General features: G+C 37.8%; 1 protein-coding gene and 1 non-coding gene across 11 annotated transcripts in view; one reads left to right on the forward strand and one right to left on the reverse strand.

Annotated features, from left to right (window-relative positions):
* OSBPL6 (oxysterol binding protein like 6) overlaps window positions 1–15,739 on the forward strand; it is a 265,398-nt gene that overhangs the window by 118,260 nt on the left and 131,399 nt on the right. The window contains exon 1 of one of the 10 annotated variants that reach the window (XM_072612437.1): window positions 76–2,269. The exons of the other annotated variants lie outside the window; for them this stretch is intronic. The gene's annotated coding sequence lies outside the window, so the exon portion shown is untranslated. Of the gene's footprint in view, window positions 1–75; window positions 2,270–15,739 lie in introns of those variants that run through there. 10 annotated transcript variants of the gene reach the window in all.
* LOC140509306 (U6 spliceosomal RNA) lies at window positions 14,248–14,350 on the reverse strand. The gene has a single exon (XR_011968638.1). It is a non-coding gene; the product is annotated as a U6 spliceosomal RNA (small nuclear RNA).

The raw sequence follows: 15,739 nt of genomic DNA on the forward strand, positions 1-15,739 counted from the left end.
AGGGTGGGGGTGGGACCATCACTGAGGGCTGAGGTTTAGATCAGCTGCTGCCTACCACCAAAAGCTTTAAGCTGAGCTGCCTGGACAATGAACCCAGGTTGCTTCTCAGCCACTGTAGCTGCCTGTAGCCTGGTGCAGCTACTGCTGCCGCTGCCTGGGGCTATTGCTGGAGGAACCCTGTTCCCCTCTTGCCTACCTGGGAAAGTCCTCCCACACTGACCTTTGGAGCTTTCTTTGTTGCTTGTGGGTTGAGGGATTTGAGACCCTCCCTGCTGGGAACTTGGCCCCGGAGGTCTGTTCAGGTCCTGTTCCTCCCAGTGTTGAACAGCCAGGGCTGGGCTCCACTCTCCTCAACATCCCATGAGATAGACCTTTCCTGTCAGCCTTCCAGGTTATCTTTGACTGGAAACTTCTTTCACTCTGTGGTTCTGTGGCTTCTGCTCAGAGTTATGTTCTTATGGTGAATTTCAGTGTAATTAAAATGGGACCAAATTTATATTTGGTTGTAGAATAAATGTTAGTCACAGTACCACTTAAAAGGGCTTTGAAGATGAATTTGAACAAAAATGATTCTATGATACTTATGATTAATTCACAAATTTACTTGAGTCTAATGTAGTCTTGCTACTTGTTAAAATTAGAAACTCCAAAATCCTGAATTCAGATTTTTGTTTTGATAAGCATCTCTATATTAGTTTAACCTTTGGTTTGGGGTCTAGGTCTACACAGTCCAGAAAAAAAAAATGGAGGATTTCTTCATTATGCAGTAAAACCAGAACAACCTGGGTAGCCAATTATAAGCTTAGCAAATTTTAAAGCAATCTCCTGTAAAACTTTGCTGCCTGGTGTTTGAAGGGCCCTTATGTACTAACTCAGAAGTCTTAGTATATAGTCTGGGAGAGCAGCCCTCTTATTTAACACTGTACCGAAAAGGCCTCTAAGGTCCCAGAAACACACTATCCACAGATAATGCTTCTGTGGAACCTTTACACTTAGGTCATGTCAAGTCAAAAAAAATTTATAAAATAATGACCATGTGCTGGGCATTGTGCAAAGTGCTGGAAATATAAATACAAGAAAAAAAAATGAAAGCGAGTCCTTACATTTGAATAGGGAAAGACAACATATCAAAGAAAACTGAAAAATAGGAGGTGAAGGGAGAAGGGATTTACATGGGGTCATGGCAGAGAAAGAAGTTCTGAGGTTCAGGAGTTGAGAATGAATAAAGGGATGAACATAGGTGGCCCAAGCATCTCCTTACAGTGGAAGTTCTGGGAGTAATTTACCAATTAAGGGGAGACCCTGAAGAGGAAGAAGGTTCTTCCACCGTGAGAGGGTTTTAGGAGTAGTCAGAAGTTCCAAGGTTACAAAACTGCTGGAACATAGTGCTGGAGGCATTCTCCAGGATGAAAAGACTGCTGGAGACTGGTTAGAAAAGGCAGTCAGGAATGGTAAGAGCAGAGCTTAGAGAGCAATGAGGGAAAAACCATCTTAGCTATTATGGGATAGTTCCTCCCTAAAACATACCTTCAGAAGGAATGGCTAAAAGGCCATTATGGGAGATAACCCTCTATTTCCTCTCTCTCTCTCTATGGTTACAAGTGACTAAAGGGGGAAAAAAGTTATTTCTTGTACTGACAGATAATTTTTCCTATAATTTTGCTTGTTGAGTTAAAAAAAAATTACCTGCATCCTTGTGACCTCTCTGTGTGAAGGCCCAAGTAGATTTCTTGTCTTGTTTCTTTTTGCTAATCAAATGGATTGCCTAAATTTCCCAAATCATATTGTTACATCTTCTTGGGTTTAGTGATGCAGATTTGGTCCCTCGTTGTTTCCCCCAATGATGCAGCAAGAACTACATTTGTTTCACAACTCTTTTCTGTTGAGATAGAAGGTCACACTTGGTGCTTATTGTAGGATCATACCATGTCCGAGTTTGGAGGGTTGAATCATAATATTTACTGCCAGAAGTGACCTTAAAATCACCAGCGACCCCTCCCTCATTTTCCCAGCGCCCAGCATTCATTTACCCTAAGACACAATCAAGCCAGATCTGCAAATGTATTATTGAACTGAAGGTGGAATGAAAGCTGCGTCATTCTGTTTCTTTTATCTGCCTTCCCAGTTTCCTACTTAGCACTTTTCCTCATAACTGGCACTTTGTAAGCAGAAAGGTTGTTCATTGATTTGCTGCCCTGGGAAGAAAAACTGCATTTTTTTTCAGCTCAAAGGAATTGTTTTAGTGATCTTGCTGTATACCCTGGAAATAGTAAGTCTGTTATTTTTAGTATTTTATTTAGTATTAGCATTAGTAACCCTAAGATTTTTAGCTCTTTTGCCCTATGGGAAATACTTATAAGTTTGATGGAGAGAGTGCTGAAGGGGATAATCAATTAACACACCCTGGAGTTAGGTTAGATAATTGAAAGACTAGGCTATAATCAGAGACGTAAACCCCAACTAGGCCAGTTAGCTTGGCTTTTGTCATATGCATGGGTGCTGACCTGTGGAACTAGTTTTGAACTTAGCAAATATTTTCACCAGTTAACTGTACAGGTGGTCACAAGGGGTCCTGGAAAGAGAATATGAAATGTGAATGACAAATCTTTTATTGGTAGGAGTAGCCTTTGTAAAGCCACATTGAATTTACTTACAGTGTTGCTGTTCATTTTTCAGTTGGGTTTGACCATTTGGGGTTTTCTTGGCAAAGATACTAGATTGGTTGGCCATTTCCTTCTCCAGCTTATTTTACAGATGAGGAAACTGAGGCAAACAGGGTTAAGTGACTTACATGGAGTCACACAGCTAGTAAATGTCTGAACTCAAGAAGAGAAGTCTTCCTGACTTCAGGCCCAGCACTTTATTCACTGAAATACCTCAATGCCCCCTTATTTATTGTAATCATTTTTATATCCTATCATACCTAGAGGTGAAGGAATTTTTGGAGTAGAGTACAAGATGGTGCTATCAACTGAAGAGAATTTTGCAACCTGGCTTTATTAGACATTGGAAGTAGACCTTTGAAAGGGAAATTGAACTTTCATGACCTTGAAGTATTAAGCTATGGAAGCCCTGGATTTAAAGAGGGTGACATGGGGGGAGAAGAGTTATAATCATAGAACTTTAGAGGTAAAAGGAATATCAGAGATCATCTAGTGCTATTCATGGGCACAGATCTGAGATCAGAATTCAGATTTTCCTAACTTCTTTTTTTTTTTTTACATTATAGTATTTTATTTTTTTCCCCAGTTACATGTCAAGGGAATTTTTAGCATTCATTTTTACAAGATTTTGAGTTCTAAATTTTTCTCTGTCCCTCTCTCCCTCCCCTCTTCTGAAAATGGTAGGCAGTTTGATATAATTTATACATGGGTTATCATGTAAAAAATTTTCCATATTAGTCACAGTTGTGAAAGAGGAAAGAGATGAAAAAACCACAAGAAAGAATATAGTAAGTGAAAAAAATATGCTTTGATCTGCATTCAGAGTCCATTAGTTCTTTATCTGGATATGGAGAGCATTTTCCTTCATGAGTCCTTTGTCTTAGATCATTATGTTGCTGAGAAAAGCTGAGTCATTCATAGCTTATCATCACATGATGTTGCGGACACAGGTTTCCCAACTTCTAATCCAGTGTGGGAAGATGTTGCCAAGGAAAGGGCATAGTATAGTGGGAAAAGCTCTGAATTGGGAGCAAAGTGCACATGCCTTTTGTTCAGAACTAAGGCTTTAGTGAAGCTTCCATGATTGCAAGTGCTGGGTTGCCAGAAACACCTCAGATTCATTAAGTGTTTAATTTTGAGTTAATTTTTGGTGCTTGCATATTCAGAAACCTGTTACTGTTGCCAAAAGAGACCCACAGATGAAGAAGTGCTGAACTAGATGACCTCTAAAGCCTTTTCTAGAATAGCAAACCTTTGAAAATACCATGTCAATGTCAATACCACAATCAAAGTGAAGTAATAAGACGAAGCAGAAGATAAGAGTATTTTGTATTATCTGGATAAATGAATTATCCAGAGAGAGTTATTAGCATGCTGAATTTATGACTATTTAAATTATTTTTCAGTGTATATTTTCTCCAACTAACATGCTTGATAGGAAAACAGATAATCTTGTTCAGAGAATCTCAAGAATTAGAAGGTACCCTCGAAGCCAGGTAGTCCAAACTACACACAAACAGTAATCTCTGTAACAAAAATGCTTGATTTGGATTCAGAGGATATGAGTTCAAATTCTGACTATGACATTGACTAGTTATGTGACATTGGGCAATTTACTTACTCTTTCTTGGCCTCAATATCTTCAACTGAAAAATGAAGGCATTGGCCTGGATAACCTCCAAGGTCTCTTACAATTCTAAATCCATGCTCCTAAACCTGGCAATTGCTCATTCGTCCCCTAAGCTCTCCAGTGAGGTAGCACCCACAATCTTTGGAAATACCCCCATTCTACTTTTGAACAGTTCTAATTATTAGGAAATTCATACTTACCTGCTAACAAAATCTTTCCTTTTTTAACTCCCATTACACATTTTCCTTAAAGCAGAAGTATACCCAATAATACATGTGTAGAGCATAAGTAGAGTCAGTTCAAGGAATCCCAGAATATAATATTAGTATTTATTGTATGGGGCTGATAGTTACTGATTGCTACTTTCTGAATGAACTACTCAGAAACACCTTAACTAAGTCACCAAGCCATTCTGAATGAGATATTCAGAAACCTCTTTCAGAGCATTGATTGGAGGGTAAAACTATTATTTAAATCAATCTCACAAATTGATGCCCAATTTTTTTCTTTTGATTCATCAGCAACCTAAAAAGACAAGAAAAAAAAGCCTTTTAGATTGATGGATGGGTTAAATGTTTCTTTTTGCAAATTTATTTCCAGAATAAAGTAACTGCAGCAAAGATATACGTTTTGGTTATTCTCCGAGGATTTATCCTTCTTTGAGTAGAACTTCTGCTAGATTTTCAAACCATTCTTTTCATTTTCTTATCCCAGGGAATTGGATGACCAGAAATTTTCTGGTGCTCTTGCCTTTATATTTCTCTGCTTGTTCACTTGACTAACATTAGGAGGTCAGGTGCTGACTGTGTTAATGTGGAACAAAACTCTCTGTACTAGTATCCAGGAAGGCTGAGATCTTTAGAGATCATTAGTCCATCTCCCCAATTTCAAAATGAGATCCAGACAGGTGAAGTGATAAGAGAATAGTTATTGCTGCTAGGTCTGCAGCAAAGAGAGGAAAGCATTAATGTGCACAAGTCTAGGACTGGATATACTTGTGTGTCATGGGACTAGCTCTTATGGATTGGTGAGGCTAAGAGATGCAGTGGAATGTACATATAAGTACAGGGTGAGCTTGGTGTAAGTAGCTCATGGTCAACATTATTTATTGAGTAAGTCATCCTGTTCTCACATCATAGGGTTGTAATAAAACCAATTTAGCAATTCAGCGAACATGTACTAAATGCTTCCTGTTTGTAAGGGATGCTACTGGGCCTTGGGAATCAAGGACCTATAAGAAGTCTTCTGATTAAAACCCTTCATTTTATGAATCAAGAATAAAGGCCCAGAGAGACAGAGTAATTTGCCCAAGATCATAGAGATAGATGTCAAAAAGCTCAGATTTGAACCTGAATTTTCCAGTTTTCTAATTTAGCACTCTTTCTACCCCAAACTGAAATGAAATAGCCCCTTCCCTGTGATTCCCTGGATCTGTGATTTCATTGGTATTATTTCTTCCACTGGTGAAGGAAGATTAAAGGCCTGCCACCCTTTATGCTATGTGATTCCATGGAAGATTTAGCAAACTCACGGGAAATTTTCCTTTGATCCTTTAACTATATGGCAGTCACTAGTGTAGCAACATCAGCATGACTTGCTTAACTTACATTCTTGTCATGCATGTCTTTTTACCCCACTTCTCAACTTTGTATATTTGTATCCACTATACACATCTCCTTTGCCCTTTGGGTTGCTTGTACAACTAGGTCCTGACTAGTACAAATAACGACTCTTTATGACGTGATCATATTATTTGAATTTATAATTCATATTTCCATTGAGATGAAACCAGTGCCCGTGTTTTACATAATTGTAACTTCAAATACTGTGAATTTGAATATATGAGACCATTTCATGGAATTCATTATTTCCATTAATTGGGACCTCGCTGTAATTTCAGTTCTTCCAGTGTCATAGTGTTCCATGATTCACAGTCATATAATATCCCCAAGAGTGTTTGAGAAGGTACTTCTTAAAAAACGAACAAGTGGTCTCTTCCATGTAACTTCATGATCCATTCAGGTATAGGATACCTTTCTTTGTAGGAATATGATGGCTAAGAAATGAAACAAATTGTTAAAGTAGTAAGTCAAGGTAAAAATGGACATTAGAGATGTTTCCCCAACATGTTTTTGTATTCTTTCCTCTCGTATTTACCTGGGGTTTATGACTCATTTTACATTATGCTTACTAGACTTCTTAAAGTGTAAGCTCTTATCAGTGAAAAATAAGCATATAATTCTTGGTGGGAAGACCAGGGAGTGAGGAGTCATGGATTCCATCCCCTACCTCTTACCACTCTACCAACCATGGGTTGCTTATGCTTTCTTTGGCATTGTGTCCCTCTCATTAGAGAGGAAGGAAACTATTTCCATCTCTGTCCTTCAAGTGATATTGAATTTAAAGTGTGATCATGAAACAAAAATGCTTCAGAAAAAAAGGTATTTGTCAATATAAGTTCTAACATTCTGTGATCAGTGAGATTGTATAATTAGTGAGAAATTGTACATAAGTGTTTCTTTTGAATCTTATGCTCTATAGGTATCATCCCTCAAAAAAAGTATTTAAAATTAATGATTACAAATCTAAATGGAAAAAATGATAAATTGCACCCATGTGCTATATAATTTTTATGATTAACCTTAGCCTAGAAGAAGAGATGAATGTGTGAGCCTCCTTCTCTGCCTTGCAGAGGTAGAGGATTATGGGTGGCAAACACTGTATATACTGTCATATGCAGTTGATGTGTTGGTTAGTTTTGCTGATCTATGCCCTCCCCCCCTCTCTCCTGCCCCCTTTTTTGTTTTTTTGTTATGAGAGATGGCCTTCTGATTAGAGAAATGGAGACATACATTGAGAGATGAATTTAATGCAAAAAAGATTAATGAAAGATTCATTTTTTAAAAAATGATGGTTTATGTCCAACTTTAATAATTAGATTCTTGATTCAAGGAAGAGATGCTCATTCTCACAGTGAATTTACTTAAAATTAATGATACCAAAATAAAGGAGTCAATGAGAATACATTTCTCTACTTTTTATTATCCCTCATTTATTTTTTTGTCCCTCTCAACTGCTCACCCCTCTAGAAAATAAGACTGAACTAAACTAAAAACCATTGTAACATACATATAATCAGGTAAAACAAATTCCCATATGATTCATTTCCAAAAATTTGTATTTCGTTCTGCATATTAGACCATCACCTCTCCATCAGGAGGTAGGAAGGAGTTCTTCATCCTTGGTCTTCTGGAATCACAACTGGTCAGAATTCTTAAGTTTTTCAAAACTATTTACTTTTACAGTGTTGATATTATGGTATGAATTGGTCTCCTGCTTTGACAGTGAGTATATATATTTCATCAGTTTGAGATTTAGGCACCTTTTTTCTGCATGTGTGGAATTCAGTCAGTGGGTGGCCAGCTCTGCCAAGATTGCAGTTTGAACATGTGACTTTGGGGTTTAGTGTGTGTGATGCTTAGTAGTAAATTGATTTCAACAGTTTAGCAGTCTAACATAAGAAGACCCTCCATTCCCCCCACCCCATTACTACCATGAGTGAGTTAGGTGAATATGTACCTAAGAGTGAGTACAATTTCTTTGATGCTTAGTGATGACATGTATGAATTTATCAGTAACTCTGCCTCCATCTATGGATGTACTTCTTCACCCTTCCCATAGAGGAAAGAGGTCACATCTGACCAGGCTATTTTTTTACATAATATTTTATTTTTTCCCCCATCACATGTTAAAACAATTTGTTTATCATTAAAAAAAAAGGTTTGGGTTCCAAATTCTGTTAGTCTCTTCCTTCTTCTCTTCCCACTGTGTAATCATATAAAACATTTCCATATTCATCATTTTGCACAAGAAGACTCAAAAAAAAGAATGAAAGTGTAAAATAGCATGCTTCAGTCTGTAATTCATACAGTATCACTTCTTTGTCTGGAGCCGGATAGTACGCTTTATATTAGTCCTTTGGCAATGTCGTAGACCATTTTATTGCTGAGAACAGCTAAGTCATTCACAGTTCTTCATCATACAGTATTGCTATTATTGTGTACAACATTCTTCTGGTTCTGCTTAGCATCAGTTCATGTAAGTCTTTCTAGGTTTTTCTGAAATCATCCTGCATGTCATTTCTTATAAGCACAATAATATTCCATTGCAATCATATACCACAGCTTGTTCAGCCATTCCTCAATTGATGGCTTGTAGAGAACCTTGAAGGGTTTGAAAGAGCCCTTGATCAAGAGTTCCCCTCCTGTAAGGGAGAATAATAGCTGACTTGAGAAATTAAGTAGAACATTGTTCTCATGTGGATGTTCCTTGAACCTGGGTGTTGAAGTTCCAGGAATTGAGGCCCCTGCTATTCAGGATACTGTTCCAGGAATTGAGGCCCTGAGGCCCATTGCTACTAATCACTATCTGTTCTGTTCTCATGCCTTGAGCACGCTACTCCTATGGTTTTTTGCTATATAAGCACCCCGACCCCGCTGATTTGTTGGCTCAGTATGTCCTGAATAAACTCAGCTTGTTCAGACTGCTGTGTCCCCCCTGTCTTTTCATCCTTGCTCTGTGAGCCCCATAACTGCCCCAGACCTGCCCGATTCCGCTGGCCTCAGCAATGGCTAACCTCTTGATTTCCAATTCTTAGCTACCACTAAAAGAACTGCTATGAATATTTTTGTACAAATAGGTCTTTCCCACCCCACCCCCACTCCCCCCTTTACTGTCTTTAGCACTGCTCTTGCTGGATCAAAAGGCAAGCACAATTTTATGGCCCTTTGGGAATAGTTCTAAATTGCTTTTCAGAGTGGTTGGAACAGCTCACAACTCCACCAACAATGGAGGCTATTTTAATAAGTTCTTACTTTTAAAAGTATGTATAATGAGTAGAGAAGCAAGGCTAGTCTGTCTGTATCTCTGTTGGTCTGTCATTTAATTCCATTTTTGAAAACCCTATTTCAACCACAGAGCTCTGGTCCACAAAGAGTTATATAACCAGTGCATTACCACTCAGTGTATACTAATTTCAGGTGCATGTATCAGTAAGCCCCCTGTCCTACTTGAGGGGGCTGCTATCACAGGTTCTTAGAGCTGCATTTATTAAAAGAAAGACAACTTTTGAGGCGTCAACATACAGGGACCACCAGACAGGCTTCCAGTTGTCTGACCATTACATACATACACACACAGCTCCCAGAGAGGGAAGCACCAGTATCTGGGTTTTCAAAGCTGGGGGGGGAGTCCTCTTTATCAGCTTCCCAGAGTCTCATCTGGCACACAAACCTTCTTCCAAAACTAAGCTCCAAAGCAAAACCTCCGCTCAGAGTATATATACTCTTTTCAGAGCCTGAGCACAGGACCCAGTGCCTCACTTGAAAATCAACAAAAGGTATGGGCCTTCCTACAAATCTTCTCTAATCAAACTCCCCATTATGGGCAGGCCCATTAAGAAGCAAAATTATATTAACAATAAACAAAAAGCATTAACAATATAGTATAATACTGGGAATGAATGAATGAATAAATGAGAAAACATTTATCAGGTACTTACTCTGTGCCAACCATTAAGAATACAAATACACATGTGATACAGCTTCTTCCCTCTAGGAGCTTTCAAACCATTAAGGGTAGACCACACATGTGAAAAGTGATAGGCATAGAAGAATGAAGATGGCAAAAAGACAACAGAGCAACCTGCCAATCCAAGTATGTAAAGTGACACATAAAAGATACGTTGTGTATGTATATGTACGTACATACACATATACATGGAATATACAATATAATCCTTTATATTAAGTATTACTATTTAAGTGTTGATTGTTATCAGTTTGAGCATGAAGAACCCAGAATATTTACTTGTTCTGAAATATTGGATTAGAAAATATTGACCGTTATTTGTAGCTGCTTTTCTCAGAACCTACTGCTTTCAAAAAATTATATTTGCTACTTGATATCTTAGACTCATTAAATATGTGCTTCACTAAGTTAGAATTTGTTTATTAATTCAGACACTCCTCACCTTTAAAATCCCCATCTCAATTGGCTAGCTCCTTCTTGGAACATAGTAAGCACTTAATAAACTATATTTATCTATCTAATCTATCTCCTTCTCCTTTACTTTCCCTCTCCTCCTCCCTTCTTTTTCTTTCTCTCCCTTTCCTTCTCCCTCTCTCTCTCCTTTCTCTACTTCCCATCCTTCAAGACTCAACTCAATTCCTACTTCTAATTTCCTTCCTAGGAAATTATCTTTCCTCCCTTAGACCTCACACAGAATTTTGTACCTCTTTTACATTCTTACTGTTCTATTCTTTGAGTTATTTCCTAGTTATCTAAGAATCCTAGATTTAGAATTGGAAGAGATGAGCAGGTCCAGTCCCTTCGTTTTATAGTTGAAGAACCAGAGGCCCAGGAAGGCCAAATCATTTGTCCTGAGGTCATAGCTAGGAAGTGGCAGAACTGGGATGCATGCGCCATATCTCCTGCCTTCATTGTTAAGTTCCAACATGGCAGAGTCTGTGTTTTCATGAAATTAGTGTCTCTTTTCTTATACCCATGCATTATAGAGCTGTGATCTTTATATAGTTGATATGTAATAAATGGTTGCTATTAAATGACTAAGTCAGCCATGCTTAGCTTAGCTGAATGAGGGTAGTTATCCTTGGTTCAGTGATCCTTCAGTGATGGAAGGGTAATTATATTTCCAAAGACATTTTAGGGAGCCATATTAAGTAACTAGTTTGTTGGGGCTAATTTTAAGAACTTTGAGTAAAGTAAGCAATTGATGGCAAAACCAACGCCTGTCAATTGTGCCAATGAGGAGGAGAGACCTTTCGTAAATAAGAGGCTTCCAGCATTACTCTCTCTGAGCAGTCTGTTAGGAGAGCTGCTTGTGTTTAGTGATATGATAAAATTTGGGATCTGAATAACTCATGTGTAGTTAATGTGATTCTTTCCAGACAGGGAAGATTGCAATCTCAGATCACTGGCTTCTTCCATGACATAGGGCTTGTTTGTGCTGAGTAATTTGAGTGTTGTTTTTTTTAAACCCTTTGGTTGAAAATGGCACACATTCAGTTGAATTAAGAAACACACAAGGCACCTTTACTGGACCTTCCTCATTCAGAAAAAAACGTGACAATGCTTAGATTCTTTTGTCTCTTCCCATGACCGAAATCCTGAGAAAGCTACTTCCAGAGAACATTTGGTGATGTATGTTTATGTCACTAGAATGAAATGTACCTGTACGCAGTAGGTGACATGGCAGAGTGCTGGGCACTCGGGAAGACCTGAGTTCAAATATGGCTTCGGACACTGTCTGCCTTAGTTTCCTCAGCTGTAAAACTGGCATAAAACCGCACCCACCTTGTAGGGTTGTTGTAAGGATCAAATGAGATACTATTTGTAAAAAGCAAGTAGCACAAGACCCAGCTTGTGTAGGTGTTATAGGAATACTTATTCCTTTCTCCTCACTAGGATTTTATCTCAGTATAAAGATGACAATGGTTTTTGAAGGTCAAATCAATAGAGTGCAAGTTTCTGGCAGGCTCTATTCTTTGAGGCCTTGAGGTAGGCCTAGAGACAAGCCATATATCTGTTGTCCCAGGGCTAGACTAGCTAAGTGCAGGGAAGGCTGATCCTGAGGTTGGTTATTTGGTTGTTGTCTTGTATTCTCATGAGGTTAGCTGCAAGGAGATGGATTTTTTAGTGCAGCTCTTTATTCTGTTGAAGCTCAGAAGGCCTGCAATTCATATTGGAAGACGGTGAGTTCACACTGATTAAATCCTTTGTTGAAATATTTTCCCTGTCTTAGAGATGGTCATTGTCCTATAGGTTTATGTCAACAAAAAGATCTTAATATTTTATACTCAGTAAAACTTTCTTATAGAACTGGAGAATTTGGGGCATGAAAATACTTCAAAAAAGGACTATAAATGACTTGTGATCTACATTGCTTTTTCTCTAGCTCCTCTCCAAACAATAATTTTCTAAAATTTATTACTTGCTAGTACAACTCAAAAGATGAAGTGGGGGTGGGGGAGGGAGAAGAACCCTGAAAAGCGATGGTGGAGTTGTTTTCTGAATTACCTATTTTGTTTCTTACCAATGGTTATGGCTTACAAAATATTTTCTATGCCTCAATACCATCCGTATTTTCAAGTGAAGAAAAAATAGGACAGTCGAAGCTACATTTTCATTTCTCCCTACTTAGCCCTCTCTTATATCAACTCTCTTTTATTTTCATGAGATCTCATAGGTCAATAATATGCATTATCTTTCAATTTCTAAAGAAGAATGGAAAATTAAATATACTGGGAGTCAGTTATGCCATCAAATTAAAGCTAAGAGAAAGAAAATGGACACATTTGGAAATCCTTTTCTCCAGTCCTTGGCTTTCATCAACCCCTTCTGCCTTTAAGATACAGTTCAGACACAATCTGCTTCTTTTTTTAAAAGTTGCGTTATGTGTAATTACAAATATTTACAAATTACTCCTATGCCATAAAACATCTTTTATATAACAAAAGTTAAACAAAACTAATATTACAGTGACCTCATCTGAAAGTGTATGCAGCATTTCATGTCTGTAACTTCTCCCCACATAGGTGTCTATTTTTTAAATTCAAAGAAATGTATTTTTTCTCCCATCCTTCCCACTCCATGAAAAAAAGAAAAAAAAAAATCTTACCACAAATATGCAAGGTCAGACAAAACAAATTGCTTCAGTGGCTATATGCAAAAAGAAGTAAGTGTGTGTGTGTGTGTGTGTGTGTGTGTGTGTGTGTATAAATTCAGTACCCTAAATCTATCACCTATCTGTAATGGATAGCATATTTTATCATTGAGCTTCAGGAACCATGAATGGTCATTGTATTATCATAGTTCTTAACGTTTTCAAAGTTTTTTATGTTTTGTAATGTCATTATTGAATAAATTGTTCTCCTGATCATCTGTATTTTCATCAAGATTAATTTCTAATCCCCCCAACAGCTGCAAGCTATCTCTTTCTCAAACTACCTTATATTTAACTACTTTGTTTGGTATGTGTTGATCTATCTATATTTTAGATATTAGTTGTTACAGAAGTTTGTCTTATGTTTTTATGTGATTGAATCCAGGTAACTTTTGCTCTTACTAAAGTCCTTTGGAATACATAGATCAATTTTTAAAAATATTCTGTATTTTAAGAAAAGAAAGAGCTATGTGCCAGAAAGAAGAAGCTTAACTGTTCATAATTCCTGTAACGTGTAGATGGGAGAAAAAAGGTGAAGAGATGCATTTGAACAAGAGGAATTAAATGTAGATGCAGCCTTCTTCTATTCATAGGATTCTGAGCTGGAAGAGTCTTCAGAGGTCATCTCCCTTCCAGTTCTAAATGTTATCATCATAGGAACTTGGGAGGAAATTGAGGACCAGAGAAGGGCAATGATTTTCTCAGTCATGTGAGTAGTACACAGAACTGAGGCTTGACAACTGGAAGAAGTAACTTTATTTGATGTTTTTCTGTCCCTAAGATAAGGGCTCAGGACAGGGGTGTACTGGTAAATGTTGAACAACCAGCTCTCCCAAAAAAATGTCATCATGACAGACTTCCAAGTTTAATCTTCCTTATTAACACTTTTTCTATCAATTTTTAAGACTAGACAATCAACAAAACAATCAGGTCCTGATTTGTAGTGTTTACTGATTTTTCATATATAAATGCTCACACTCGTAATAACAGTCAGTTTTTTTGAACTGGTACAAGCTGGCTCCAGTACATCACTGGTTATGGGGCATTCTTGAAAATCACCTCAAAGTAAATTGTCTTTCTCTTTTCCTTCTTGTAGGTCTTTATAATGTGTGATTCAATCTTACCAGTAGTTATGAGACCTGATAAATGAATCGGACAGACCAGTAATTATAAAATGCTAGATCTTTTCCATGGCATACACTTTTTTTTTCTTTAATATGAAATGCTTCATGAATTTGCATGTCATCCTTGGGCAGGGGCCATGCTAATCTTCTCTGTATCGTTCCAATTTATATGTGCTGCTGAAGCAAGCACCATGGCATACATTTTATCTCATGTAAGGGAAAGTACCAGGGCTAAGAAGAAATGACAGAGAGAGTCTTTGTCTTGGGGACAAGGGCAGCAATGGAGGATAGAAACAACGGGGAGCCTCTGGTCCAATTGTCTTTAGGCTCTAGTAAGAATAATAGGGAAATGGACTCAGTGACAGTCCTTTAGAGAGTGTGCTTTTGGACTTTTCATAGTCACTCCTATGAGGCTGTTCCCCACTTAGTCACTGTTTTGACTAGCTAGGGTTCTGTCACCTCCACAGCAGAGCACCCAAAGGTCATGAGTTTTATAGGGGAGAAAATGTCTTCTCAATCAGGCATGTCAGGTTAGTTTATCATCTCTGTATGAGTTTTTGGCTTAGGAAGAAGAGAAACCTGGAAATAATAGGAGAATATAAGTTTCCAGAAATGGAAACTTGGGCATGGCAGTTTCCAGAAATATTGTAGGAATGTTACAACAGGAGGCTGGTCAAGAATAGAGATATCCTACATCAAGTGAACTTTCTGAACCTTGAGAGATCAAAGAAACCGCATAGGTCTTTTCAGCTATCACGAATTATCATCTAGACTTAGAAAAAAAACTTCCTTTCCTGTTTATTCTATACGTGCCCTGACAATAATCCTTTCCCCTGTATATAAGTAGGAAGATTCAAGCCAGCATTTATGAGTTGCTCAGCCCTCTCTTTTCTCATAATCATGTGGTTAGAGATTCATTAGTTTAATCTTTCCTGACAAATTCTTGAGGCTACTTTAACATTTACTTCATTGACTTTGAAACCTAAATGAAAACATTGCTGCCGACAGTGATCTAATTCAACCTAGTTTACTTTTTGGAAGAACAAAACTTATAGATGCCAAAGAGATGTCTGGAGAAATAATTCTTTCATGGATCAAATTTAGAAATTATGCAGAGATGGATGATTGACCTTTTTTTGTCCTAAGTAAATAAATGCTTGGGTTATCATTGTTGTTTTGTACCTGAGGAATTATTGTCAAGGCTGCCAATTTCAAGATTTCCTTTGTAATTAAAAAAAAAATCTTCAGGATACCCTCCCAATATGTCCTTGCACAGGGTAGGGTCCCCAGAGGGTAGCTATTATGTTCACAGATTGTAGGGGTATCCTGTGATGCTGTATTGTACAAATTATTGCTGATGAGACTCTCCGGTGTGCCTACTTTTAATAATCAGTCTGTAGACACAATCACCTCTTAGGGAAAGCATTTACTAAGATGACCCAGTAAAAATGAGTAGCTAGCAGACATCCCCGCAACGTAAACCTGGGAGATACTTTCTCACAAATACACCTAGCATTTCTGGGCTGAGTGGGCATAAACTAAAGAGTATAATAGAGAAAATAGGTTTTCTTGATCTAAA

This window comes from Notamacropus eugenii, chromosome 5 (genome assembly GCF_028372415.1).
Source record: "Notamacropus eugenii isolate mMacEug1 chromosome 5, mMacEug1.pri_v2, whole genome shotgun sequence".
NCBI lineage: Eukaryota > Metazoa > Chordata > Mammalia > Diprotodontia > Macropodidae > Notamacropus > Notamacropus eugenii.